The following is a 27,488-nucleotide window of genomic DNA, read 5'->3' on the forward strand; positions in this document are numbered from 1 at the left end:
AGAAATCACAGTTACCACAGAAAGATGACAAGCCTCATTTTGAAGCAGAGCTAAGCATCAGGGATGAGAACGGCAAATGAAAAAAAACACTGAAAAGTAGCCGGGGTATAGGGGCCGCATGCCCGACTTGCTGCAGGGGGCCAGGGCCGCAGGCCGAGGGCCACTTGCCCCAATTGGGGGCTGCAGGGGCCACAGGCCCCTATTGGGGGCCACAGGGCCCACAGGCCCCCATTGGGGGCCGCAGGGGGCCAGGGGCAACGCCCTAGAGGGGGCTCAGGGAGAAATGCTCCCTGGAAACTACTGCATTTTGGCAGTAGAGCAACCCCAAAACCATTAATTTCATCGCTCGATTTCAACAGTTTTGTTAAAAAAGTATTCCTCCTTGGTGGGCTACCAAGGTGAATATAGTACAGTCAAGCCTCGGTTTACGACCACAATCTGTTCCACAAGGCGGTTTGTAAAGCGAATCGGTCGAAATCTGACTCTATTTTTCCCATTACAAATAATGGAACATTTTTAATCCGTTCCAAGACTTTTTTTAAGCATTTTTTCATTCGCGCATTTTTGTCAGATTGCGCAACTGCAGCGCACCGCCGAACGCGCAACTGTAGCGCGTGCCGACCGCGCAACTGCACCGCGCTGGTTGCATTATTGTGACAGAACCGTCACTGAAATTTAGAAAATATTTTTAAACTCCTGATGTACTTTCCAATATTCAAGTGGACCTAAGTGCGCAGGGAGCTTAATATAGTCCGATTGCGCAACCGCAGCGCGCCGGGCGCTCACTGTCGCATTGCTTTAAGAGCGTCTTTGTGTTCTGAGTTGTAAAATGACATTGCTCTCGAGCCATGCCCATCTTAAGCAGTTCCTGATCCCGTTCGACTTGTCTATTTCCCTGGCACGATCCTTGTCTTTTTTTTCTAAAACCTTTGCCATGCTGGCTAAAACGTTTGCTAATCAGGCAAATGAGTAGGCAAATGATGTGACGAAAGTAGCGCCAAAATGCTGCCGAAAATAATTCAGTTGTTGTCGCAATACTGCTGCCAGCCCCACCCCGCCACCCCCATATAAAAATTCGCGGATCCGTGGAAGATTCTCATCCCTGCTGTGGTATTATCGTATGTTGAAACTATATTATATAGTGTGTCATTGGAGGTCTCGCATAACGTTGACAGTTGGGGGCGCTGTGGTGCGCCAGGGTATTGTACTGCTATGTGAGACACGAGTGGGGAGGGAATAAAAAGTTGCTGAATGAAGAAATTGCATTAGTGTTCATCTCTACTCCGTATAAACAGAACGTGGTGTCAGAAGTGCTGTGAAACAGTAACCCACATGGAGAAACGTCCACCGCGGAGGGAAAGGACGAGACGGGTGAGGAAGACAAATGAGTGACGGAGAAGACGAGCGGAGTGCGGAAGGGGCTAGCATGATGGCTAACACAGCCAGCGCTACGTTTTATATTCAACCACCGGCGGCCTTTGATTTTTCCAAGCCGCACGAGTGGACAAAATGGATAAAGAGATATGAGAGATTCCGTCAGGCAAGCAACTTAACAGCAAGCTCCGAAGAACATCAGGTGACTACCTTGATATACTGTATGGGAAACGAAGCAGATGGCGTTTTGAGAGGCTTGAAGGTCGTGGAAGCAGACCAGCGTGACTACATTAAAGTAAGAGATGGTTTCCACTCGTTCTTTATAGTGAAAAAGAACATAGTTTATGAACGAGCACGCTTTAATATGCGAAAACAGGAAACAAATGAGACTGTTGATGCATTTATCACCACTCTGTATGCATTAGCTGAACACTGTAATTATGGGACATTGCATGATGAGCTAATCAGGGACAGGATAGTGGTTGGACTGGCTGACACACGGCTCTCAGAACGCATGCAAATGGAGAAAGATTTGAATCTTGAAAAGGCTATTAACATGGCTAGACAATCTGAGGGGATTAAAAAGCAGCAAAACACACTGAGAAGTGACACCAGTGGTGTAAAGCAAATGGATGTTTGCTCTGTAGACAAAGTATGCAAAGGCCGAAAGCAAAAAGAAAAGCCAAGATTCAATCAGTTCAAAAGTAATGGAGCTAAGCCACTCAGCAACATAAACCAAAAAGGCTCCCAGTGCTACAAATGTGGTGGCGCACCTCACCCTAAGCACGAGTGCCCTGTCAACAATGCCAAGTGCCACACGTGTGGAAAAAAAAGGTCACTACCAGCGTGTGTGTGGTGCAGGTAAAGCTGTGCACGGTATAGAGGAAGAGGAGGAAAGCTTCTTTCTGGGCTCAGTGACATCAGATAGCCATACATGGACTGCTGATATAACCATATTAGATAAAAATGTCACCTTCAAACTCGATGGTGGTGCGGCTGTTACTGCTGTATCACAGACTGAGTTTAGAGACATATGTTCCAACACAAAGCAGCCTGTTCTCAAAAAGCCAGAAAAACCCTTGTTGGGTCCAGGACGGATTCCACTGGACGTGTCAGGGTTCACCCGACTGCAGCTGAGGAAATGAGCTAAGCAGACCATGGAGAAGGTTTATGTTGTTCAAAACCTGAGCACGCCATTTCTTGGGTTGCCAGCATTAAAGCCCTTGGCTTGCTTATCCGAGTCGACAGCATAGACATGGAGACCTTCAAGGCAAGTTACCCCAAGTTGCGCAGCGGTCTGGGTAAGCTACAACAACCATACACCATAAAGGTCAAGCCAGGTGCCGTGCCATATTCAGTAAAAAACCCCAGGAGGATTCCAGTACCTCTGGTGAGTGAAGTCAAGAGAGAGCTCCAGCGCATGGAAGCTCTGGGCGTCATCAGTCAGGTGAAGGGGCTAACTGATTGGTGTGCCGGCATGGTGGTCGTGCCCAAAAAGGACAAAAGACAGGTGCGATTGTGTGTGGATTTAACCGGCGTATATGTGCCGAGGAAAATACATTTTCCCATCTGTGGAACAAAGCCTGGGAACGCTTACTGGAGCAAAACTGTTCAGCAAGTTGGATGCCAACTTCGGCTTTTGGCAGATTCCATTAACGGAGGAGTAAGTACACTACATTCATAACGCCCTTCGGACGGTTCCACTTTAACCGCCTTCCATTTGGCATCGCTTCTGCGCCCAAACATTTCCAGTGCAGGATGGCGGCGATCACAGAGGGGCTCAACGGTGTGGTTTGTCACATCGATGATCTGTTGGTGTGGGGGCAGGACCAGGAAGAGCATGACACTCGATTTAATGCCGTGCTACAAAGACTGGAAAAAGCAGGCATCACACTGAATGTGGACAAGTGTGAAATCTCCAAGAGCGAAGTAGTCTTCCTGGGCCATATTATCACAGCCGCAGGCATCCGCCCTGACCCAAGAAAGACAGAGGCCATCACAGACATGACAGAGACCACAAATGTGAGTGAATTAATGAGTTTTCTCGGCGTGGTCAACCAGCTGGGAAGGTTTATTCCCCAGATAGCTGAAAAAGATTAACCGCTCCGTGACCTCCTCTCAAAGAAATACTGCTGGGTCTGGGACGCGGACCAGGCAGCAGCGTTTGAAGACCTAAAGAAAGCTCTGTCCTCTCCTCTGGTGCTGGCTATGTATGACACGGGCAGAGACACCAAAGTATCTGCTGATGCATCATTGTATGGGTTGGGGGGCGTAATTCTCCAGAAATGGGGGGAAGGATGTAAGCCTGTGGCTTACGCATCACGGTCACTCACTCCAACTGAGAAACGATACACACAGGTGGAGAAGGAGGCTCTGGGCCTCACATGGACCTCACGTGGGCCTCACATGGGCCTAACGGTTTCGGGATTTCCTCATCGGAAAGGAGTTTTGCCTGGAGACCGACCATAAACCCCTTGTCAGCCTGCTTGGAGCCCAAGCACTGGATCTTTTGCCATAGAGAATCCAGGGTTTCAGGATGAGGCTGATGCGCTACTCATACTCCATCGTGCACGTACCAGGAAAGTCGCTTTGGACAGCAGACACATTTTCACGTGCACCTATAAAATCACGCATGTCCACTGATGACCAGGAGCTGATGGAGAGCACAAACATATTTGTGGACTGTGTCACTGAGAGTCTACCTGTCAGCTCATCATATACAGAAAACCTGAAAGAGCAGTTGAAAGCCGACAGTGTCTGCTCACGTGTCATGACCATGTGCATGAAAGGATGGCCAGCACATGCAAAACAGGAACCAGCGCTGAACCAACTCACTGGCTGGAGCGAGCTGCATCAACAGTGAAAGACTGCTAAAAGACACACACCTGGTAATACCTTCCGCAATGAGGAACGACGTGCTATTCAAATTACACGAAGGAGACTTAGGTGTCATGAAATGTAAAGCACGTGCACGTCAATCTGTGTGGTTGCCGGGACTCAGCCAGCAAGTGAATGAAATGGTACTGAACCGCAGGACATGCAAGAGCGACACAACCCAAAAGAGGCACTCATGCCATCAGTTTCATGTGCGCATTCACCGAACCCCTCTATACAGGGGGATGACATACCAGCAAATCAGTGTGACTTGTGCTGTTGCCTTTGCAAGACCAGTTCAGATATGCGTTATCGCGAATTTACAATTTACAATGACATACCAGCTCTGCCGAACCCCTGAAGCCGACTCACCGAACCCCTAGGGTTCGATCGAACCCAGGTTAAAACCACTGCTCTAATGTCTGACGAGACAAAGGCAGTCTACCCTATGATCCCTGGAAAAAGGGAGATGTGGTATTATCATATGTTGAAACTATAATGTTATATAGTGTGTTATTAGAGGTCTCACTTAATGTTGACATTTGGGGGCTCTGTGGTGCACCAGGGGCATTGTACTGCTATGTAAGACATGAGTGGGGAGAAAATAAAAAGTTGCTGAATAAAGAAGTTGCATTAGCGCTCATCTCTACTCCGTATAAACACAACAGTGGTGGACTGCGTTCACGCTCTCCCCTGGTCTTTCTGATTAAAACAAAAATCACACGCAATAGTACGCACATGGAGTTTAGGTCTGCAGTGCTGTGACACACTGAACGCTTTTGAGCATGTTATTAACTGTACTCTGGAACTGTGCATTTGCTTGCTAAACTGTATTAACCAAATTAGTCAATGCAAAATAATATGTAATTACCACGTTCCTGACTCGTCATATGATATGAATCAATGGGATCCATTAAACACATCAGGTGTGTTTAACGAGGGAAACTTGGAAAACATGGAGGAATGCGGCCCTCGAGGACTGGACTTGGACACCCCTGCCCTAGAGTTTGATCGAATCCAGGTTAAGAACCACTGGTTTAGAGGCTGTTATTTCTGCAAAAGGAGGATCTACTAAATATTGATGTCATTTTTCTGTTGGGGTTTCCAAATGTATGCACCTGCCTACTTTTGTTTAAATAATGATTGCACACTGTCTGCAAATCCTATAAACTTAATTTCACTTCTCAAATATCTGTGTTGATCACTGCCATTATCCGCCATGCATGGATTCAGGCCATCTGATTGGTTCCTTTGCCCCCCCCCATACACACACAGGAATTGGTTAGGACTTGATTAGTAAGTGTTAGGAATCGTTTTGGCTGTCCGTTCAGAGCAAAAAAACTAGCCACTAGCCCCACAGGAAGTTGTCATTTTCTGTAAGCTTGTGTGTATGTACATTTGTCATGGTTCAACGTAAGACTGTTTAGGGTGAATAAAAAATAACTGCAACAAGTTTATTCTGCTGTTAACCAGATTCAAACTGGGGTTGCAGCCGCCTCATTGCTATATTATGGCCAATATGCAGTTGCGAGTTTAGGGTCTTTTCTCTAGGATCTTCAGCCACGACACCCAGGCAGACCCTGAAAGAATGTTGATGTCAAATTGTTGGTTGAACTATCCAATAACTACGCAGATCCAATGATCCCTAAGACTTGAGATGAGACAAAATTGGAAAGACTATTTGTTGCCCGTGTCTGTGAGTTACTTCAACCCAAAAGTTCACATAAATTACACATAGCTAGTGTTGACCACAAAATGGCATGTGAGCTGGCCAGGAGTCCTGGAATCTTCTGATCTGTAGACAGATGCGTTATCCATTGCTCCACGAGCCCAATATGTGGCTATATGTGGCTTATAAGTGTCAGGTAAATTCTCTGACTGAATATCTGTATAAAAGGAAAGGATCAGCAGACAAAACAAGTGAGGCAGAATATTGAGTTTTTTCTTGGGAGGAGTGCATTCAGATTTACAGCAATCTGACTACACTAAAAATCTGTTTGAACTCTTCGCTCTTTTTATTTGAAATGCCCTACCCACAATGTGAGACTAGCCCCTTAGAGGAGGGGAGAAGGCGTGGGCTTTGTCTCATAAGAAAAGAAACGAGATTGCAAGGACAAGATGTTATGTGAACCAAGAAGTCACAGACAAGATGTCATGAGAAACAAAAAGAATGCCAGGACAAAATGCTATGTGAAACAAGAAGTCACAGACAAGATGCCATCAGTAAAGAATGCAAGGACAAAATGCCATGTGCAGACATCAACAAAATAGTTTGAGCTATCAACAACTTTCTTGGATTCCCAGAGGTATAGAAGGTCAGGAAGTTCAAGACAGCATCGTTTGACGTGTTGTTTTTCACAATCCGTCTGGTGAACGTCTGCAAGGCGAAACAGCAAGCATTCTGTGCAATAATCTTATTAATAAGTACTCATTAGAGAACGGATGCTAACATATATATACAATTTATCTAACAATAAGCTTGTGTGTAACACTTTTGCAAAAATGAAAAAAAAAATGGGTGACATTATTTGAATATGCCATGATGCTTTATCCATTGCGCCACTCGCCCTACAAGTTAAGGCTATCGACCGCAAACGTGTGGAAAATCGTCATTGTCCAAAAGATGGCTGTTCAGCAATAGTGAACAAGGGACAAATTCCACACAGTAATTTGAGCATGCCATGACCCAGATTCGAACCAGGGTTGCTGCAGTCACAATGCAGAGTACCAACCACTATACGATCATGGCCAATACGTGCAACTTATTTAAAGCTACTGCATACAGGCCATGATCGTGTAGTGTTTAATGGTGTTCGATTCGAATCCGGGGGATGGTATAATCAAAGTAAAGTCAAGTCAAGTTTATTTGTATAGCCCTAAATCACAAACAGTCTCAAAGGGTTTCACATAGACACAAATTGACAATTATTCTCAAAGCATCCCCTGATCTTAAGCTCCCAAAAGGGCAAGGAAAAAATCAAAAATCCCTACCAGGGGAAAATGAGAAACCTTGAGAAGGGACCACAGATGGAAGGATCCCCCTTTCAGGATCACCAGGTATAATCAAATTACCTTGATGAATTTGTCTGCTGGTCACTGTTGCTAAACAGCCTTCCTTTGGACAATGACAGTTTTCCACACAAGTTTACAGTCAATACAGTCTTGTAGGGTGAGTGGCGCAATGGATGACACATGACGGCAAGTGATGAGAATCAAAACAACAGATTTAGGAGACCCAAGGTAAATTAACTCAACTTTCATTTCAATTGACAGCCCATGTGACACTCACCTCAGATGAAATGGGGCTAGTTGATCAACAGCAATGTTTTAACGAAGGGATCATCTGGGAGTTGAACCTCTCACACCCAAAGCAAGATTCATACCCCGAGACCAGCGATGTCAAACTCGGGGGCCAGTTATAGCCCACCGTATCATTTTCTATGGGCCGCAACGACAAATTGTGCATTAAATATATTAACGTACTAACATTGCAAATTGTCGGAACTTTTAAGAATCTTCTTAAAATTATTTTTGAAATATTTGAAAAGTTTCCACGAGTCTGATTTGAAAAAACAATTATTTGTCAGTTTGTTTTGTCGCTTATACTGTATATAATGTGAGGCATTTATTTATTTGGGTTGACAGTCATAACATTGCAAATTGTCGGAACTTTTAAGAATCTTCTTAAAATTATTTTTGAAATATTTGAAAAGTTTCCACGAGTCTGATTTGAAAAAACAATTATTTGTCAGTTTGTTTTGTCGCTTATACTGTATATAATATGAGGCATTTATTTATTTGGGTTGACAGTCATAATGGCCCGTCGAGGGAAACTTTGACTACAATGTGGCCCGCAACAAAAATGAGTTTGACACCCCTGCCCTAGACCAACGAGCCTCAAAGAAAACTTGAAGACCATGTTAAATTCTGTGTAACATTGGCCTGTCAAACACTCCACACAACAATAGACAACAGTGTTTCAAAGTATCTCCGCCTGTCACGTGGAAGACCTGGGTTTGATTCCCTGACGGGGAGTTTATTTCTTTGCGCGAACTAGAATTCAATAAGAATTTCGACCCATGTGCGTTAACCTGTGTTTGCAGCAGAGTTATTAGATAGCTGCATTGGTTGATATCATTACATCATAAGATGGCACCGCGGATGGCCACCTCGGTGACTCGCTCTCTCCTACTTTGTGTTATTTTCTATCTTTTTAACCTCACTTAGAATCATACTTCTAGTTTGCCACGTAGAGCGCCGCAGCGTCACTAGAGAGACGATCTACATTCCAACATTTCTATATGTTTTTCTAGTTCTTCCTTGCTTTTTACATTTTTTACTCCACTTTTGGGAGTTTACTATTGTTGAACGTCGCCGACCGTCAATCCCTGCCATTTCAACCACGTCACTGTTTGGCACTGAGCGGAGGCTTCATGGGTTTTTGTCTACCGTCGATCATCAGACACGTAAGTATGGCTGCGGATCAAGAGGTTTGTACGGCTTTGTGCACCAATTGCACCCTTCTCTTAGAGAGGTTGTCCCTGCTCGAGGGACAGATGCGGACTGTAGTCAGCCCGCTAGCCCCGTTAGCATTAGCCCCAAGCGGCTTGCTAACCGCGATGAGCCAGTCAAGACGCATAGCCGTCCCAAGCCATCTCGGTCTCCTGGCTCTCGCGCCTTGGTGATGCGGAAACTATTATACATGTGCTTATTATGTCGCGACTGGACTACTGTAACGCATTATCAAAGTCAAAGTCTGCTTTATTGTCAATTTCTTCACATGTCAAGACATACAAAGAGATCGAAATTGTGTTTCCTACTATCCCACGGTGGAGACATATTACACCCAATTGGTCCACAGACAAACAAAACATTCAAGTAAACAATACACAAAGTAAAAATAAGAAGGCATATACCATATTTTTCAGACTAAACATATCCGGAATATACGTCGCATCAGACATAAAATGCACAATAAAGTGAAAAAAATCCCTATATAGTAAGTCGCTCCGGAGTATTCGTTGTATTTTGGGGGAAATTTATTCAACAAAACCCAACACCAAGAACAGACATGAACGAGCAACAACAGGCTAAACAATACGGTATGCTAATGCGACATAAACACAAACGAGAAGCTGAGAACGGGCCTGATGTAACAATAACAGTTATTCAAATAACTATAACATAAATAACACCTTTATCAAACCATCTGTGTCACTCCAAATCATTAAACCCATCGATCGGGTTGGTTCTCCTTTATGTAAACAAGTCCGATGTCAGCGGCGCGATGCAGTTCAAATTTTGCTACAGACCCATATAACAATATATAAACTATGTATGAAATAACAATAACATAACAATTTTATTGAACCATCCGTGTCACTCCAAATCAAAAATCCATCAGAATCGTCGTCTTCCGTGTCAATTGAATAAAATAAATAAAAATAAAATAAAAAACAGCTGTTGATGCTGGAAAGACACTCCAAGAAACTAGAAGTTGGCTTTTGTCTGACATTTGAAAATCAGCCAAACAGGCCATGATAGCTTGAATGAAAATAGTTGGACTATCAGCAAATCCCTGTGGCAATCTGGTGTCCGTATAACTTTGTCCTTTAAAGGTAAACGCAAACCAAAACTGTGAGTCTGGGTGGATTGGCACTGAGAAAAATGCATTTCTAAGATCAATTACTGTGAAAAACCTCGGCTTTAGTTTCAAAGTGTTTAGAGGTGTGTGTGGGTCAGGCACAGTCTATTCTGCTTCATTTACTGCTCGTAAATCTTGTATCATTCGCCAATCAATTTTGTTGGCTTTTTGGACTGGAAAAATAGGAGTGTTGCAAGGAGAATCCGAACACTTCCTAATGATTCCTCTTGTCAAAAGATCATTTATAACAGGGGCAATCCCATTTATTGCCTCATGTCTTAAAGGATATTGGTTAACTCTTGGACACCACTCTGATCTTGGTTTGATCTGTACTGGGGGAATGGACGTTCAAAGTCCTACATCAGATGGGCCCTTTGTACAGAGATTTTCAGGAAGCTCAGCCAATTCCCTCTCCTCCATCTCAGTCAAACAAATGTTGATTAGCCAGGGAAGTGCATAAGTGCGTGCCCTTAACACCTACACCACTTTCTTATAGCTTATTTAGTCACTTTACAACCATCTTTCGATTGCTTCAAGCAAAAGTTTGAAAAGTTTGAGAAAATTTTAACGTAATGGTATGACGCATGTATTAGAGCAGGGGTCTCTAACTCCAGTCCTCGGGGGCCGCATTCCTACATGTTTTCCAAGTTTCCCTCGTTAAACACACCTGATTCAAATGATCAGTTTATCCTCACGTTCTGCAGGAGCCTGATAATTGAATCAGGTGTGTTTAACAAGGGAAACTTGGAAAACATGTAGGAATGCTACCCCCGAGGACTGGAGTTTGAGACCCCTGTATTAGAGAATCCATATGTCTTAAAGTGTTGTATTATCTATCTTTCACTATCTGTCCTACTCCCAGTTCACACATCTTCTGCATGTGTTACTGGTTCTCCAGTTCTAGTTAATTATCAATACAAAAGAAACTTTCTTTTGTTTTTTTAGCATTCAACTTACTCAAAATCACTCTTTCTTCAAAGTCGCACTACTAATTTTCCATAGTAGTCTCCAACAACTTCAACCATTCAACCTGTATTTTCCTTTCATTCAGACAATAATTCATCAATGCTCATTTGCATCTCACACACAGGCTCCAAAAAGGAGTCTTTCTATCACATTGGTCCCAATTTATCCAAGCTTTCCACACAAAATTCATATACCATTTTCAACTCAAGGTTCCTGATAGAACAATCCACCAATCCAAAAAAAAACTCAACATAAAAAACCTGCTGGCAAATTAATCAGAATTTTTTTCTTTGTTTTTAAATTTAAAGAACTCAATCCCTCAGATTTAGCTCACTTAAATTCACAATTTTGCTTTTTCCAATTCCTGAAAGCATGTTCTGTCGTTTTTTTCTCTCGAATTTTTCATGAGGGCTCGACACTAACATGCATTAGTGTGGATCAGTTTCTGCCCGGAAACAGATTTCTCTCTTTTCCGCTCATTTTTATTTTTCAAAATTGTTTCTGTTTTGCGGTGCAATTTGGATAGACATTTAGCAATTTCTTTACACTAAAGGTTTAGCCAATTTCATCATTTAACACATACCCACACACATGCACAGCCCTCGCGCGCGAAAGGTAGGTCCCAGCATCAATGATTCGTCACAGGCTGGCCATTTCCTCCAGTCAATCATGAGCTGGTCCCACCCATGCACGCGAGGACAGCACATTCTAATTTTGTGTTTATCTTTTCGAAGCAATTTGCATTTCTTTACCACTTGATTTGCAAATTTTAACTTTAGTTAAACTTTGATCTCTGGTCATTTGTCATTGGGCATACAAACAGCATTGTCATACTTCTTGTATGGACAGGAGCTCTCATAATCTAAAAAACATTCTAATAATCTGACAATGACATGTTTTGCTGTATGCACATCTATTATTTCTCTGTCTGTATGAGCATGAGCGGTCAAAGGAGAGGAAGCTTGTCATGCTGAAAATGTGACTGTTCCTCTGCCTCTTACTCCGCCCTTTGATGGGTTTTGTTTTTTATGACGATACTCTCTTGACCAGTGTCCATGTTTCCCACAGTTCCAACAGCTGTTTGAATCTGATGGGGGTTTTGATGTGAATGGTGGCTTGCAACCTTGTTGGTCTCTAACGCTTCCTCTGCCCCTTTGGGAAATTTGGAAGAAGACCGTTGTATCTTCATCTAGATCATTACCATCATCATCTAGATGAAATACATCAGAACTTTCGCTTTTTTTTTAATCACTTTGTCAGCGTCTCTGGCTCACTGCATGGTTGTTGTAACACAACCAGTGTCCGCTTCCACCAAGTGTTTCCTCACCCAGTTAACTAATTCAGGGGGGACACCAGTGAGGTGCACATTTTTAAGATGTTGCTGATAAGCACTCTCAGTTGCATCATTGAATGGGATGCCACTGTGCAACCTGAATTATTTTTCAAATCTTAATTGAATGGCGGCCTCATCACTTTTTATCTTTCTATTTTTTGTCTTTTAAATGTGTTCTCTTCTCTCTTGTGAAGCTTTCAACCACACTCTAGCACAATGCACTTCTCTCTCTTTTCTTTCCTTTCTCAATGTCTTTGGCTTCCTCTCCACACTCTCCTCCAAAAAGTCTACCACAACATTTCACATTTCAACTTTACACTTTCCTTGTACTCCATACTTGTTTCTTCCACTTCGGCATGTATTGCATACAATTCAGAAATCTACTCGCCATGCTCTTCTCATCTCCTTCAAGAGCTAGAGATTTACCGTTCTTATTTCCCATCTTAATTTGAGTAGTTTTAGGTTTTCCAATTCAATTTTTTTTTCTTTGAGGATCCTCAATGCAGGTTTAAGTTGACCTTTCAACAAATTCCCAACCTATGTTATTACCGTGGATTAATGCTAGAACTGATTTTAGTCAATTTATCCTACCAGTCACTCTCTCAACCACACAAGATTTTTATCCCTGCCTACGCGAAGTCCTCTTTTAAAAAAAGAGCTGCTTCATCCGGAGGGGGGACTCTACAACACGCCCTCCTTCCCTGGGAACTAAAGACAACAGTCCTGTTACCCAGCCCTGCCAACGCAAAGTAGTACTCTTTAGAACAGTGGTTGTCAAATGAGGGTACACCGAGGTACTCTACGTGAGATTTTACAAAAATATATAAAACAATTTGAGAACCACCACTCCATAAAAGCCACTTCATCCGGAGGGGGACTCTACAACACCCCCTCCTTCCACAAAACTTAAGATCTTCTGTCCTGCCTATTTACTTGTACTATTACCTGTGCACTTTTACTTGTACGCGTTTCACAACAGCACAATCACACAACTTTAGGGCTTTAACTTACTTGTCCCCTGGTTCGTTGCACTGCCGGACCCCGTCACTCCACCTCTGTCAGACGAAGGCAGACCTAAGATGTTGGCCCAGCGAAGAATTTTCTTCCGAGGTCTTTCTTTTCCAGGTCCTCCGAATTGACGCTGGCTTGTCGACAATGGAGCACGTCGTCCTCCGTCGGCCAGATGACGGGTATGACAGCATTCGGGTCACGGCACCAAAATGGGCACATGTCAGTCTATTGTAATTTGGCATATTGTTTTTGAATAAAAACCAATAACCACCCCCCCCCAATTGCACAAGCACTCCTGCTCCTCACTTCAAGGAACACGGACTTGGGCAGATCCGCCGCGCTGTGCTTTGTTGAAACGTGGCTTGACGGGCGCACCCCCACCACGCCGTGGAGTTAGCTGGGTTTCGGCTGATGCGTGCAGATCGCAGCGCGGAGCTCACCGGAAAATAAAATGGAGGTTGTTAAACAGGTGCTCACTCTAACTTATTTTTGCAACAACCACACGGGAGACAGTATGCCCTTTTTAAGCACTTGCAAGTGGAGAGTCATTCATCGCTGTGCATACAGCGATGATCGAATGAGGTCTGACTTTCTTGCAAGAGAGTATTTATTGAGAGAAAGCAGGGTGGGGGTGACATTGGACATGTTTGGTGGTCACCTCAGCAACTGGTTAATCAGTGCGGAGGGTCCCAGCTCATTGTTTTACAAGGTCGTGGAAACAGAAACTGGTGGAACATTTTAGATGAGCAAGAATGTTTCCACACCATTTGGAAAGTTTCAGCAACTGAATGGTTAAACTTTTCAGAGTCAAGGAAAGGTAGAAGGTTTAAACAAATTTAATAATTCTAGTCTACATTCCAACATAATCATACGATCAAAATAATCTGTAAACCCTAAAAAGGCTTTCCCACCAAACGGTTTGCAAATAGGTTCATTTCTCAAGGCTTCATGTGCACACAAACCCCCCTGCTGGTCAAAAGGAGTAATTTATTCCATTAATAAGAATTACATTCACCTTTATATTTTGCTTCATGTAGCCTGATCAAAATGAATAAAACTTCTCTCTGTATGTGCATTCACGTGTAACATTGAAGGAGGTGGATGTGTGCTTCAATCTGTAAATAAATACCATCATTGTCTGTTAAGAAACTAATAGTTGATGGAACACATTTAGTTTTAGTTGTGAACAGTAAAGATTCAAGAATTTGTATTCGCCATGTTTGAGTGTGCCAAACAAAGAATTTGACTTCGGTACATCACAGCCTCTGTTCAACATTTAGGTGACTAACAACAAACATGATAAATATTCTCCCAGGAGGGCAAGGAAGAACTCAAAACTTCAACTAGGGGAAATGAGAAACCTTGAGAAGAGACCACAGATGGGAGGGTTCCTCTTACAGGATGACCAGGCTGCAATGGATGCAGAAAGGACATATAGTACAAATAGTGTAGACCGTTCAAAAAAAGATGTAGAGAGCAGGATGTTGTTGCACAGCAATGACTCTGAGACTCTAAGAGTGGTGTGAGTTCATCAGAGAAACAGCCTGGTGGAAGAAGCTGTCTCTGTGTCTGCTGGTTTGGGCGTACAGAGCTCTATAACACCGTCCGGAGGGGAGTAGTTCAAACAGACTGCAACCTGGGTGAGAAGGGTCTGTAGAGATGTTACTTGCACGTTTCCCTGTCCTGGACAGGTACAAGTTTTGGATAGATGGGAGGTTGATTCCAATTATCTTTTCCGCAGTCCTGATTGTCCGTTGCAGTCTTGTCTTGTTTGGAAGCGGATCCGAACCAGACAGTGATGGAGGTGCAAAGGACAGACTGGATGATGGCAGTGTAGAAGGTCTTCAGCAGCTCCCACAGCAGGTTGAACTTCTTGAGCTGTCTCAGGAAGTACAGTCGCTGCTGGGCCTTCTTTCGGACAGAGTCTATGTGGCTGGTCCGGGAATATAATACAAAAGGTGTCATGATTCGAACCTGCAAGGGGAAATCACCATGGATTTCTAGTCCATCTCCTGGAGATGGACTAGAAATCCATTGGGGTCTCACCTCGGAGGTCCGGGTCCTGCTGACAACGATCCAAATGTATTACTCGTGGTGTAATATGAGATACTTACCACATTTGTACGGTGTGCATTACACAGTGTGTTGTTGTGGCCGAGTGGTTAAGGCGATGGACTAGAAATCCATTGGGGTCTCCCCTCGCAGGTTGGAATCCTGCTGACAACGATTCAGATCTTGAATTAGAATCTTGCTAGATCCTTGCAATACGCATTTTGACAAAGTGAAGCCTACCCCAGTGTGTGTTGTGGCCGAGTGGTTCAGGCGATGGACTTGAAATCAATTGGGGCCTCCCCTCGCAGAGTGGCCGAGTGGCTAAGGCAGACCTGGGCAAAATACGGCCCGCGGGCCACATCCGGCCCTTTGTGCTTCCCTGTCCGGCCCGCATGAGGCCACTCGTAAATTATATTTGATTACAACTTAATTTAAAAAAAAAAAATCTGTGTCGTGCGTGCAATACAACTGTTTTGCTTTTATTTTGAAAGGTGTCGCACTTCCGTGTAGCGTACGTGTATGTGAGCTGTGCGTGAAGGTGAACAATGCGAAGTAATGCTGCCCGAGAAATAAATGTGTGCTGACCCTCAGAAAAGAAAAGTGTGCCTGATTTGTGGTACACAGGTCGCTGTGTTTAAAGAATATAATTTGAGTCGCCACTACACGACCAAGCATGAGAAAAAAAACATCTGTCTGATAAACAGCGCGCATGCATTGCTAGCAAAACTGCAAGCCCAACAAGAACTTTTTATCAAACTTCACACCCAGAGATGCAGCGGCTTTGTCATTTGAGAAAAAGTTAAAGAAGTTAAGAATAAATTGTACTGATTAATGATTGTGCTTTTATTTGACCTATACACCACAATTTCACACATCTTAATATAAATATAAACAGAATAATTGTATTCTTGTAATTACCAGTACCAGCTATTTAAAATAAACAATTTAGTGCATTTTACAATGGAAGAAAATTGAGCAGGTTTAAGTTATCGTAGGTGAGGCCCTCTGAAACAACAAGGTTTTTCATGTGGCCCCTTGTAAAAATTAATTGCCCAGCCCTGCTCTACACAAACAATAATATGATAATCAGGGGGTTAAAAATAAATCAAAGTGTGGAAAAAAAGAGCAATTTTATAAATTTAATTTAAAGTTGATTGTTAAATGGTGACAAATTCAATATTTGTGTTTCGTACACAGTAATTTTACAATATAATTGATATGAATGTTTTTTATTTTCCCATTAGCCCTTTTTTAATGTTCAAACTATTCTATGGCACACACTAAGAATAAAATACATTTTAATTCCAACAAAAGGAGGAGGAAGACTCATGGATAAAACTGATTTTTTAGGGAGGACGCGATGAGTCAACGGTGGTTCGTAACTACAAACTGAGCGATCAAACAGGAAAACGAGAGGGAAGTCTGTCCACCGCCCATCTATCTCCTGCACATAGTATGAGATTTGAGACATGATGTGCCATTGACATTTTTTTCATGCGAGAAGTTCTATCAATCAATCAATCAATCAATCAATCAATCAATCAATCAATCAATCTGTTAGAGATTTGCTCACTCCAACTTATTTTGCAAGAACCACACGGGAGACAAGTAAGTCCTTTTAGACACCTGCAGGTGGAGAGTCCATTCGTCGCTGTGCGTGCAGCGATGTTTGAATGGAGGTCTGAACTCTCCACCCTGCAAGGGCATATTTATTAAGAGAAACAGAGTGGGGGTTGAGAGTTGACAGGTTTGGTGAACCCCCGGCCTCTGGTAAGATCAGAGCAGGGGGTGTTTTACGATGTTGTGGGAAACAGAACAACTTTGATTGCTTCCTCTGCAGCTGGTCAATCAAGCAGAGAATGCAACCACTTTATTTTACTGCGTTGTGAGAGCAAGACAAGATTGGTTAATCATTATAGTCTACATTCCAACATAATCCTATGATAAAGATAACCTGGAAAACCCTAACACAATCACTATGCCAGTGCCTCTTGAATTTCTTACAAGTCACGAAACATTCAGTATTATTCTAAGCCACATTGAACTTTGACACTAGGATGATAACGACAACTGAAAAAAATGTCAGAAAAAATGAACTGTTGAACCAATATGAGGCACATTCAAATTAAGCATATGTATCAGCATACAGTTACTTTCAATAGTTATTTATATCAAGCACATTCAATTGATCATTTAATATTAACAAAACAAATCTCATACTATATTTAACAAATCACCAGCAATATATATTGATAACATCACTAACGTGTGTTATACACGACTCCTTGGCATTACGATTGATGGATCATTGTCCTAGAAATCTCATATCATGACTATTTCCACAAAACATGGCCAAGAGCATTGGTATTGTACGTAAAACCCGTCATCTAATCAGCCCCGAGGTAGCCACTATGCTATACTATTCAATGATTTATCCGTATATTTACTATTGTAATATTGCTTGGGCTAGTACTCACCAGACCAAACTTGAGCCTATATATCGTCTGCAGAAACGAGCTCTATGAGTAATATGTTGTGTACATCCGAAATATTCATCTCAGCCTCTTTTTACTCGGCTAGGTATCCTCACTGTTTTTCAAGTCAATCATCTTCAAATTGGTGTCTTTTGTTCATGCCTCATTGGGGAGAACCCTTCCCCTATTTTTTCGAAAGGATCTGGACTCTCTTCCACTCTAGAGTTGCCCGCGGTGAGAGGTGTCGAGCAGGTGTGGGTATACTTATTGCCCCCCGGCTGGGCGCCTGCACATTGGGGTTCACCCCGGTGAACGAGAGGGTAGCCTCCCTCCGCCTTCGGGTGGGGGGACGGGTCCTGACTGTTGTTTGTGTCTATGCACCAAACGGCAGCTCAGAGTACCCACCCTTCTTGGGGTCCCTGGAGGAAGTGCTGGAGAGCGCTCCTTCCGGGGGCTCCATCGTTCTACTGGGTGACTTCAATGCTCACGTGGGCAATGACAGTGAGACCTGGAAGGGAGTGAGTGGGAGGAACGGCCCCCCTGATCTGAACCCGAGCGGTGTTCTATTGTTGGACTTCTGCGCTCGACACGGATTTTCTATAATCAAAGTCAAAGTCAAAGTCAGCTTTATTGTCAATTTCTCCACATGCCAAAGACACACAAAGAAACCGAAATTTCGTTCCCCGCTATCCCACGATGACAAGACACGGCTCACAATAGACAATCAAGTAACAAGTAAACAACAGCGTGCTGAATAAATACCGTATTTGCCGGTGTATTGGTCGACCTTATACACCGAGTCATAAAATTTAACTTCGTATTCATCGCTTCAAATGTGATGGTAACCAAGGCCGTTTCTAATGCAACTCATTGTGCGTGGGTGTGCGTCCGTCAGGCTCATCAAACAGCGAGAAACTGAATCATTATAAAGCGTTCGTCGCATTAACACGCATCCTCAGGAACAATTTCAAATATTCTCACCTCAATAACGGACATCGAAAGCCAGGCAGCGACGATGACTGCTAGGGGGAAGTACTGGGTATTGAGCGAATGTGCGAGTCATCGCGCGTCAAGCAACGACAATAACTACCGGTACGTAAACATTCAATCGCCATGTCTAAATGAATGTCGTTGGCACTTAGAAAATATTCGCCAAACTTGGCCAGACTTCCAGGGGAAGCGGCCGAATTTTCACTTGTTCTGGCCGACCGGAGGAACCAGCCGAGGCGGACACTTTACGGCGGTTGAGTCGTTGGCACTTAGAAAATATTCGCCAAACTTGGCCGGACTTCCAGGGGAAGAGGCCGAATTTTCACTTGTGGTGGCTGACACGGGGAACCAGCCGAGGCGGACACTTTACAGCGGTTGAGTCGTTGGCACTTAGAAAATATTCGCCAAACTTGGCCGGACTTCCAGGGGAAGAGGCCGAATTTTCTCTTGTTCTGGCCGACATGGGGAACCAGCCGAGGCGGACTCTTTATGGCGCAAGAGCCGTTGGCACTTAGAAAATTTGATCCGGGCGGCGTGCGCGAGTGCACGGCCCGCTGGAAGTCGAATGAGGCTCCGCAATTTCATCCGCGGTGCTTATAAAGTGCCGATCCGCTCGGCCGGAGCTATTTTCGGCCACTTGAAGCGTGTGCACGGCCTCCCGGATGTGCTGGGCGGCGTGCGCGAGCTCGCCGGCTGCTGGAAGTCGAATGAGGCTCTGCGATCTCCTCCGCGGTGCTTATAAAGAGCCGATCCGCTCGGCGGGAGCTATTTCCGGCCACTTGGCGCGTGTGCACTGCCTCCCGGTGGTGCCGGGCGGCGTGCGCGATTGCGCTGGCCGCTGGAAGTCGAATGAGGCTCCGCGATCTCCTCCGCGGTGCTTATAAAGTGCCGATCCGCTCGGCTTGGAGCTATTTCCGGCCTCCTGGTGGTGCCGGGCGGCGTGCGCGAGCTCGCCGGCCGCTGGAAGTCGAATGAGGCTCCGCGATCTCCTCCGCAGTGCTTATAAACAGCCGATCCACTCGGCTGGAGCTATTTCCGGCCACTGCCTCCCGGAATTTGAACACATTTCGTCAATAAATTTCGCATATTTCTGATTGAATTTTGAAGTTTAATATAATGCAACAATTGAGCTCGACTTATACAAAGGATATATCATAAAATCGTAAATTTCCGTCGAATTTTAGGGGGTCGACTTATACACCGGCAAATATGGTAATGAATAAATAACACAACAAATAAATAAATAAGAGGAGCAAAAAAGGAGCAAGTGAGCGTACAGCAGACATTCCAGAAAATAGCGCAACAGTGCCGCACGCTACACAGAAGGGGGTTGCGAGTTCAGGGTCCTAACAGCCTGGAGAAAGAAGCTGTTGGCGAGTCTGGTGGTGCGGGAGCACAGGCTCCTGTACTTCTTCCCAGAGGGCAGAAGGTCAAACAAAGAGTGAGCTGGGTGACTCACATCACTCGCAATCGTGGTTGCCTTGCGGGCGAGATGGGAGGTGTAAATGTCCTTCAGGGAGGGGAGCGAAGCACCGATAATCTTACCAGCCGTATTCACTATGCGCTGCAGGGCCTTCAAGTTCTGTTCAGTGCAGCTACCACCCCAGACAGTGATGCAACTGGTGAAGACGCGCTCAATGGTGCCATGGTAGAAGGTAGACAGGACTGCCTGAGGAGCACGTGCACGCCTGAGCTTCCGCAGGAAGTACAGGCGGCGCTGAGCTTTCTTTGACGCGGTGTTTGCGGACCAGGAGAGGTCCTCATTGATGTGCACCCCCAGGAACTTGGTGCAGCTCACCCTCTCTACCACAGCACCGTCGATGATCAGCGGCAGGTGTTTTGTGTGACCCTTCCGGAAATCAACAACGATTTCCTTTGTCTTGTCTACGTTCAGCAGGAGGTTGTTGTCCCTGCACCACGTGGTCAGAAGGTCAACTTCCGACCTGTACCGAGTCTCGTCGCCCTTCGTGATGAGACCCACCAGAGTCGTGTCGTCAGCAAACTTTACTATGCGGTTGTCGCTGTAGGTCACAATGCAGTCATGCGTCAGCAGGGTAAAGAGCAATGGACTGAGCACGCAGCCCTGGGGGGCCCCTGTGCTCAGCGTGATGCTAGCGGAGATTTTGTCGCCAACCCGCACCACCTGAGGCCTCTGACAGAGGAAGTCCAGTAGCATATAATGAACACCATGTTCAAACATAAGGGTGTCCATGTGTGCACATGGTCCAGGACACCCTAAGCCGCAGTTCGATGATTGACTTTGTAGTCGTGTCATTGAATTTGCGGCCGCATGTTTTGGATACTCGGGTGAAGAGAGGGGCGGAGCTTTAAACTGATCACTACCTGGTGGTGGGTTGGCTCCAATGGTGGGGGAAGATGGCTTTTTCAGCCTTTTGGGTTGCCGACCCCTGGCTTAACACGTGAAAGGTCCCCAGTTCGAGACTGAGTGGAAACAGCTTCTTCTACTATTTCTTGCCATTGCTGGTTCCTTTGCAAAGTCCATGACACGTTTAAACGATTTTGCGCTGCAATTATGTTGTGGTACCTGATTTGAGACTGGGTGAAAACTGGCTTCTTTCACTCACTTTAGATGGAACCATGCTGACTGTTAGATTCCATTTGGTAGTTCTTAGCTGTGTCTAAATTTGCGTCACGTGTCACACAAATGCAGCCTGTAAATGATGCGCATGTGACATCGGCCTGTCAAAAATGGCAGAGCACAGGAGACAGCTGTGTTTCAAAGTAGGCCTCATTCAATAGTTGAAACCGAGGCCTCTCGCGCCCTAAGCAAGAATTATGCCCCTCGACCAACGAGCCCCGTATCAAATTAGCTGACTTCGATACATTCCTATTGGTAGCAAATATGACATGGACCTGAGCACTGCATTTCGGTGATTAATGAATTTTGATAAATATCATGGCCAGTTTGCGCGTATCCTTTCAGGGTCATAATCGTATGTCTACCGCTGCCTTGTGGCAGCCAGGCCTAAAAAAAGATAGGAATGCCTGAGGGAGTTTCACCAAGATGAATTAGGAGAAACTTTATGAAATAAAGTTGATATTAAAACATAGGTGGCAACAGTGAACAATGGACAAATTCAGCAAGTTAATTTAATTAGCAGTGACCCAGATTTGTTCCGGCGATGCTGTGGCCACGCTATACGATCATACAATGAGTTTAGGGTCTTTTCTTTAGGATCTTCAACTAGGACACCCAGGCATACCATGCAAGATTGTTGATGTTAAAATGTTGGTGGAACTATCAGACTGCGCAGATCCAATGATCCCAAAGACTTGAGATGAGGCAACATTGGAAAAACTTTTTTGTTGATAGTGTCTGTAAGTCACCAACACAAAAGTTTGAAGTGCACATAGCTAATGTTGGCAGAAAAATGGCATATAAGCTAGCCAGGAATTGGAACTAGAATCTTCTGTTCCGTAGTCAGATGCATTTGTAAGGGATCAGCAGTATAGCCAAGTGCGTAGCGATAGAGACTTTATTGTGGGGGGGAAAGATGGGAATAGCTGGCGCTGGAGCGGCGATCTGGCTGGGGTGGACAAGAAATTCTGCGGGTTTTCCGAATTGTTAAGCGAGTCAGTTTCTCAGGGACTGATGAGCGAAGCAGCATCACGGGACAGACTGACACTCGGGTCTGTGCTGGCAGCGCTGATATAGCGCTGTCAACGAGCGCGTGGCAGGTGGCGGCGATTCCGCTGACAGGGGGGCGTGGTCGTGTCGCAGGTGGCGCCAGCACGTGACAGAACCCCCCCCCCACACACACACACACACACACAAGGAATGGCTCCCGACGTCACCAGGAACCAAAACAAAAAAAACAAAAAAAGGAAGGCAAACCCCCCGACGACCAGGTCAGCACTCCGCCGAAACGTCCGACTCTTCGCCGGAAGCAGGATCGACGTATCCGAGAGCAGAAGACCCCGGTGCCGGCGGACAAGGCCTCCCCGGACCCTCATCCCTGGTCCCCTCGTCCCTCCTCGGGCGCCCTCGCCGAGGACCCGGTTGGTCCGGATGACAGCGATGGAACTCCGTGATGAGCGAACAGTCGAGTATCCAACGGCTCGGAACCTAGGAGTGTTGCGCGACGTCATAACCCTCCCAATTCACGAGGTATTGGAGGCCACGACCGCGCCGCCGCGATCGGAGCAAGGAGCGGGCAGCATAAGCCGGACCCCCATCGACGAGCTGGGGCGGCAATGCGCTCTCAAATATGGGCCGCACACGGGACACGTGGAACATGGGGTGAACCTTCATGGACTCTGGAAGGACAAGACGGACGGCGGACGGGCCAATCACCTTTTGGATAGGGAACGGTCCAACAAAGCGGGGCGCCAGCTTGTGGGATCCCGCTCGCAGCGGCAAATCCCGCGTCGAGAGCCACACACGCTGCCCCACTCTGTACTCCGGAGCCGGCTTCCGGCGCTTGTTCGCTTGGCGGGCGTAGCCTGAAACAGAGCGGAGAAGAGTGATCCGGGCCCTCGCCCAGGCTCGATGACAACGGCGGACACAAGCCTGAGCTGACGGGCACGCCGCACCACGCTCCTGGTGGGCGAACAAGGGTGGCTGCTACCCGAAAACCCAGTGGAAAGCTGAAAGTCCCATGGCCGAGCTGGGGAGGGAATTGTGAGCATACTCTACCCAGGGAAGCTGTTGGACCCACCCGCGCTGGTCCCCGGCGGCTATACATCGGCGGGACCTGCCCAGTTCCTGGTTCAGGCGCTCCGTTTGACCATTGGACTGAGGGTGAAACCCCGAAAAGAGGCTGGCCGTAGCGCCAAGGAGTCGGCAGAACTCCACCCAGAAGGTGGAAGCGAATTGTGGACCTCAGTCTGATACAATGTCTTGTGGGAGACCGTGGTGACGAAACACAACAACATGATGGACGCAGTCTGCTTTGCAGATGGGAGCTTAGGCAGAGGGATGAAATGTGTCATCTTGCTGAAACGGTCCACCACCGTGGGGACCACCATGTTTCCTTCCGAGGGTGGAAGGCCCGTGACAAAGTCGATCGACAGGTGAGACCAGGGACGCCGGGGAAACAGCAAGGGTTGAAGCAGCCCGGCCGGAGGACGAGTAGACGTCTTACAGCGGTTACAAATCGAGCAGGCTCTGACGTAATCGCTGGTGTCCACTTGCCAGGTGGACCACCAGAAACGCTGTGCCACCACGTACCTCGTGCGTGCAGCTCTGGGATCACAGGCCAGGCGTGAGTCATGCGCCCATTGCAGGATGGACGACTGCAGGCCTTCAGGAACAAACAGGTGACCCTCCGAGCACAGGTGGAGACGATCGTCTTGGCGGCTACGTTGGGACAACACCGCCCCGACACCCACGTTCGAGGCGTCCACCTCGACCACGAACTTTGTCGGGATCGGGGACTCAGAGGATGGGAGCGGATGTGAACCTCCTCTTAAGCTCCTGAAATGCCTGTTCTGCCCCTTCCGTCCATTTGTACGGGGAGGCGGGGCTGGTAAGGGCGGTGAGGGGCGCGGCCACCGTGCTGTATCCACCGATAAAACGGCGATCAAAGTTCGCGAATCCTAAGAACTGTTGCCGCCGCCTGCGTGTTTCGGGAACAGGCCATGACGTGACCGCTTGCACCTTCCCAGGGTCCATTTCGATGGATCCCTCACGCACCATGTAGCCGAGGAATTTGACAGTGGGGGCGTGGAACTCGGACTTCTCTGCCTTCACGTAGAGCGAATTCTCCAGGAGGCGGCGCAGCACCGCCCGAACATGCCTGATGTGGTCAGGGGGCGAGCGGGAGAAGATGAGGATGTCGTCCAAATAAACGAACACGAATTTGTCCAGCATGTCTCGTAAAACGTCATTTATCAAGGACTGGAAAATCGCTGGGGCGTTGGTGAACCCAAACGGAACCACCAAGTACTCGTAGTGTCCGCTCGGGGTGTTGAAAGCCGTCTTCCACTCATCTCCCTCCCGGATGTGGATCAGGTGGTAGGCGTTGCGAAGATCCAGCTTTGTGAAGATGGTGGCACCCTGAAGGCTCTCGAAGGGGGAAGAAAGAACAAGCAGAGAGTATCGGTTCATTACAGTGATCTTGTTTATTCCCCGTTAGTCGACGCATGGGCGGAGCATGCCCTCCTTCTTCTTCACGAAGAAGAAACCCGCTCCAGTAGGTGAAGAGGACGGCCGTATGATACCAGCCGCCAGGGACTCCCGGATGTATTCCTCCATAGCCCAGTGCTCAGGAGCGGACAGGGAGTAGACGCGTCCCTTGGGAGGGAAGGTGCCGGGCAACAGATCGATGGCGCAATCGTAGGACCGGTGTGGGGGAAGAGAAGTGGCCTTGGCTTTACTAAAAACCTCTTTGAGTTCGTGATACAATGCTGGTACATTGGAGATGTCGGGACTGTGCCTGGGCGGGGCTCTCCCGAGTGGGCTGATGGCCGTGTTCAGGCACACCCGATGGCAGCGTTCACTCCACTGCCAAACAACCCCCACTTCCCAGTCCAGCACCAGGTTGTGCTGCCGCAACCAAGGGTGCCCCAGTATGATCCGCTGTCCTGGGAGGGAAAGAAGAAAAAACTGGATGGTTTTGTGGTGATTGCCGGAGAGCAATAACTTAACTGGTTCCGTCACGAAAGCCACTTTGCCGATCAGACGGCCATCAATGGCACGAGCGGGAATGGACAGGCTCAGAGGCAAGAAGTCGATACCCCACTGACATGCCAGGCTGCTGATGGCAGTCTCGGCTCGCTCCAGTCGGCTCAATGCCGTCTCGTCGTTCGCTGGCTGCATAGCGTGGTCAGTGTTAGGGTTTTCCAGGTGATCTTTATCATAGGATTATGTTGGAATGCAACAGGTAATAAATACCTTACCTTGTCCTCCTTATCACAAGGTCATAAAACATCCCCTGACATGTTTAGACTAGAGGACAAGGGCTTTAGCCAGTTTACCCAAACCCCCACTCTGTTTCTCTTAATAAATATCCCCTCGCAGGAACAAGGGTTCAGACTTCATTCTGGAGCGAGTGAACTCTCCACCTGCAGGTGTCCAAAAGGACTTACTTGTCTCCCGTGTGGTTCTTGCAAAATAAGTTGGAGTGAACAAATCTCTAACATTTTGGTGCCGAAACCCGGGATCCCTCATACCCGCTATCTGGCTGACGAAGGAGGACGTGCTGCATTGTCGACAAGCCAGCGTCCATTTGGAGGACCTGGAAAAGAAAGTCCTGGGAAGAGAATTCTTCGCTGGGCCAGCATCTTAGGTCTGCCTTCGTCTGACAGAGGTGGATTGACGGGACCCGGCAGTGCAACGAACCAAGGGGACAAGTAAGTTAAAGGCCTGAAGTTGTGTGATTGTGTTGTTGTTTGTGAAACGCGTAAAAAGGTAGAAGTGCACAGGAAAAAGTAAATTTTGTGGAAGGAGGGGGTGTTGTAGAGTCCCCCTCTGGATGAGATGTCTCTTTTGGAGCAGTGGTTCTCAAACTGTTTTAAAATCTCAGTCATTATTTGACGACCACTGTTCTAAAGAGTACAACCTCGCGTTGGCAGGGCTGGGGACAAGGACTTTTGTCTTTAGTTCCCAGGGAAGGTGGGGGGTGTTGTAGAGTCCCCTCACTGGATGAAGCAGCTCCTTTTTTTTAAAAAAAAAAAAAAAAAAAAAGGAGGACTTCGCGTTGGCAGGGCTGGGGACAAGGACTGTTGTCTTTAGTTCCCAGGGAAGGTGGGGGGTGTTGTAGAGTCCCCTCACTGGATGAAGCAGCTCCTTTTTTTTAAAAGGAGGACTTCGCGTAGGCAGGGATAACTTGTGTGATTGAGTGTGTGACTGGTAGGATAAATTGACTAAATAGCAGTTCTAGCATTGATCCACGGCATTAATACAGGCTAGTAATTTGTTGAAAGGTCAATTTAAACCTGCATTGAGGATCCTCAAAAAAAAAAAAAAATTGAAAAAAAAAAAAATTGTAAAACCTTAAACTACTAAAATTAAGATGGGAAATAAGAACAGTAAATCTCTTGCTCTGCTCTTCTTTGAGATGAGAAGTTCATGGCAAGTAGATTTCTTAATTGTATGCAATACATGCTGAAGTGGAAGAAAATGTATGGAGTACAAGAAAATTTGAAATGTGGAAGAAGTAGTAGAAGTGCTAGAGTGTGGTTGAAATCTTCACAAAGAGATGAGAACAAATTCAAGAGACAAAAGCTAGAAAGATGAAAACTGATGAGGTCATAAGTGTTCGTCAGACCAGGACACAATAAGGCCCCTGTGAGCGGGTGCAAGAGGAGTTTAATAATAATAACAATAATAATAAGGTGGCAAATTACAAATGACTAGAGATCAATTTGTGTTACACTAAAGTTAAAATATCCAAATCAAGTGGTAAAGAAATGCAACTTGCTTCTAGAAGATAAATAAATAAAATTAGAATGTGCTGTCCTCGTGTGCATGGGAGGGACCAGCTCATGATCGACCACAGGAAATGGCCAGCCTGTGACGAATCATTGTTGCTGAGACCTACCTTCCGCACGCGAGAGCTGTGCATGTGTGTGCGTATGTGTTAAAGTTAAAGTCCCAAATTGATGAAGATTGGCTACTTTTAATATAAAGAAATTTGCTAGACTGTTGTCTATTCAATTTACACCGCAGAACAGAAACAATTTTGACAGATAAAAATGAGAGGAAAAGAGAGAAATCTGTTTGCGAGCAGAAACTAATCCACACTAGTGCATGTTAAGTGTCGAGCTCACATGAGAAATTCGATGAAGAAAGAAAAAAAAAAAAAAA

At 46.0% G+C, this 27,488-nt stretch overlaps 2 long non-coding RNA genes and 1 other non-coding gene across 3 annotated transcripts in view; all 3 read left to right on the forward strand.

Moving 5' to 3' along the window:
* LOC148386900 (uncharacterized) overlaps positions 1 to 27,488 on the forward strand; it is a 55,754-nt gene that overhangs the window by 24,471 nt on the left and 3,795 nt on the right. The gene's annotated exons all lie outside the window — the stretch shown is intronic.
* On the forward strand, positions 8,146 to 25,589 carry LOC148386904 (uncharacterized). Its single transcript, XR_015862584.1, has 2 exons — positions 8,146 to 8,714; positions 13,317 to 25,589. It is a non-coding gene; the product is annotated as an uncharacterized LOC148386904 (long non-coding RNA).
* Positions 15,347 to 15,428, forward strand: trnas-aga (transfer RNA serine (anticodon AGA)). Its single transcript has one exon. It is a non-coding gene; the product is annotated as a tRNA-Ser (tRNA).

The sequence above is a fragment of the Syngnathus floridae genome, chromosome 14, assembly GCF_059516105.1.
Source record: "Syngnathus floridae isolate MCC-2025c chromosome 14, RoL_Sflo_1.0, whole genome shotgun sequence".
In the NCBI taxonomy this organism is placed as follows: domain Eukaryota; kingdom Metazoa; phylum Chordata; class Actinopteri; order Syngnathiformes; family Syngnathidae; genus Syngnathus; species Syngnathus floridae.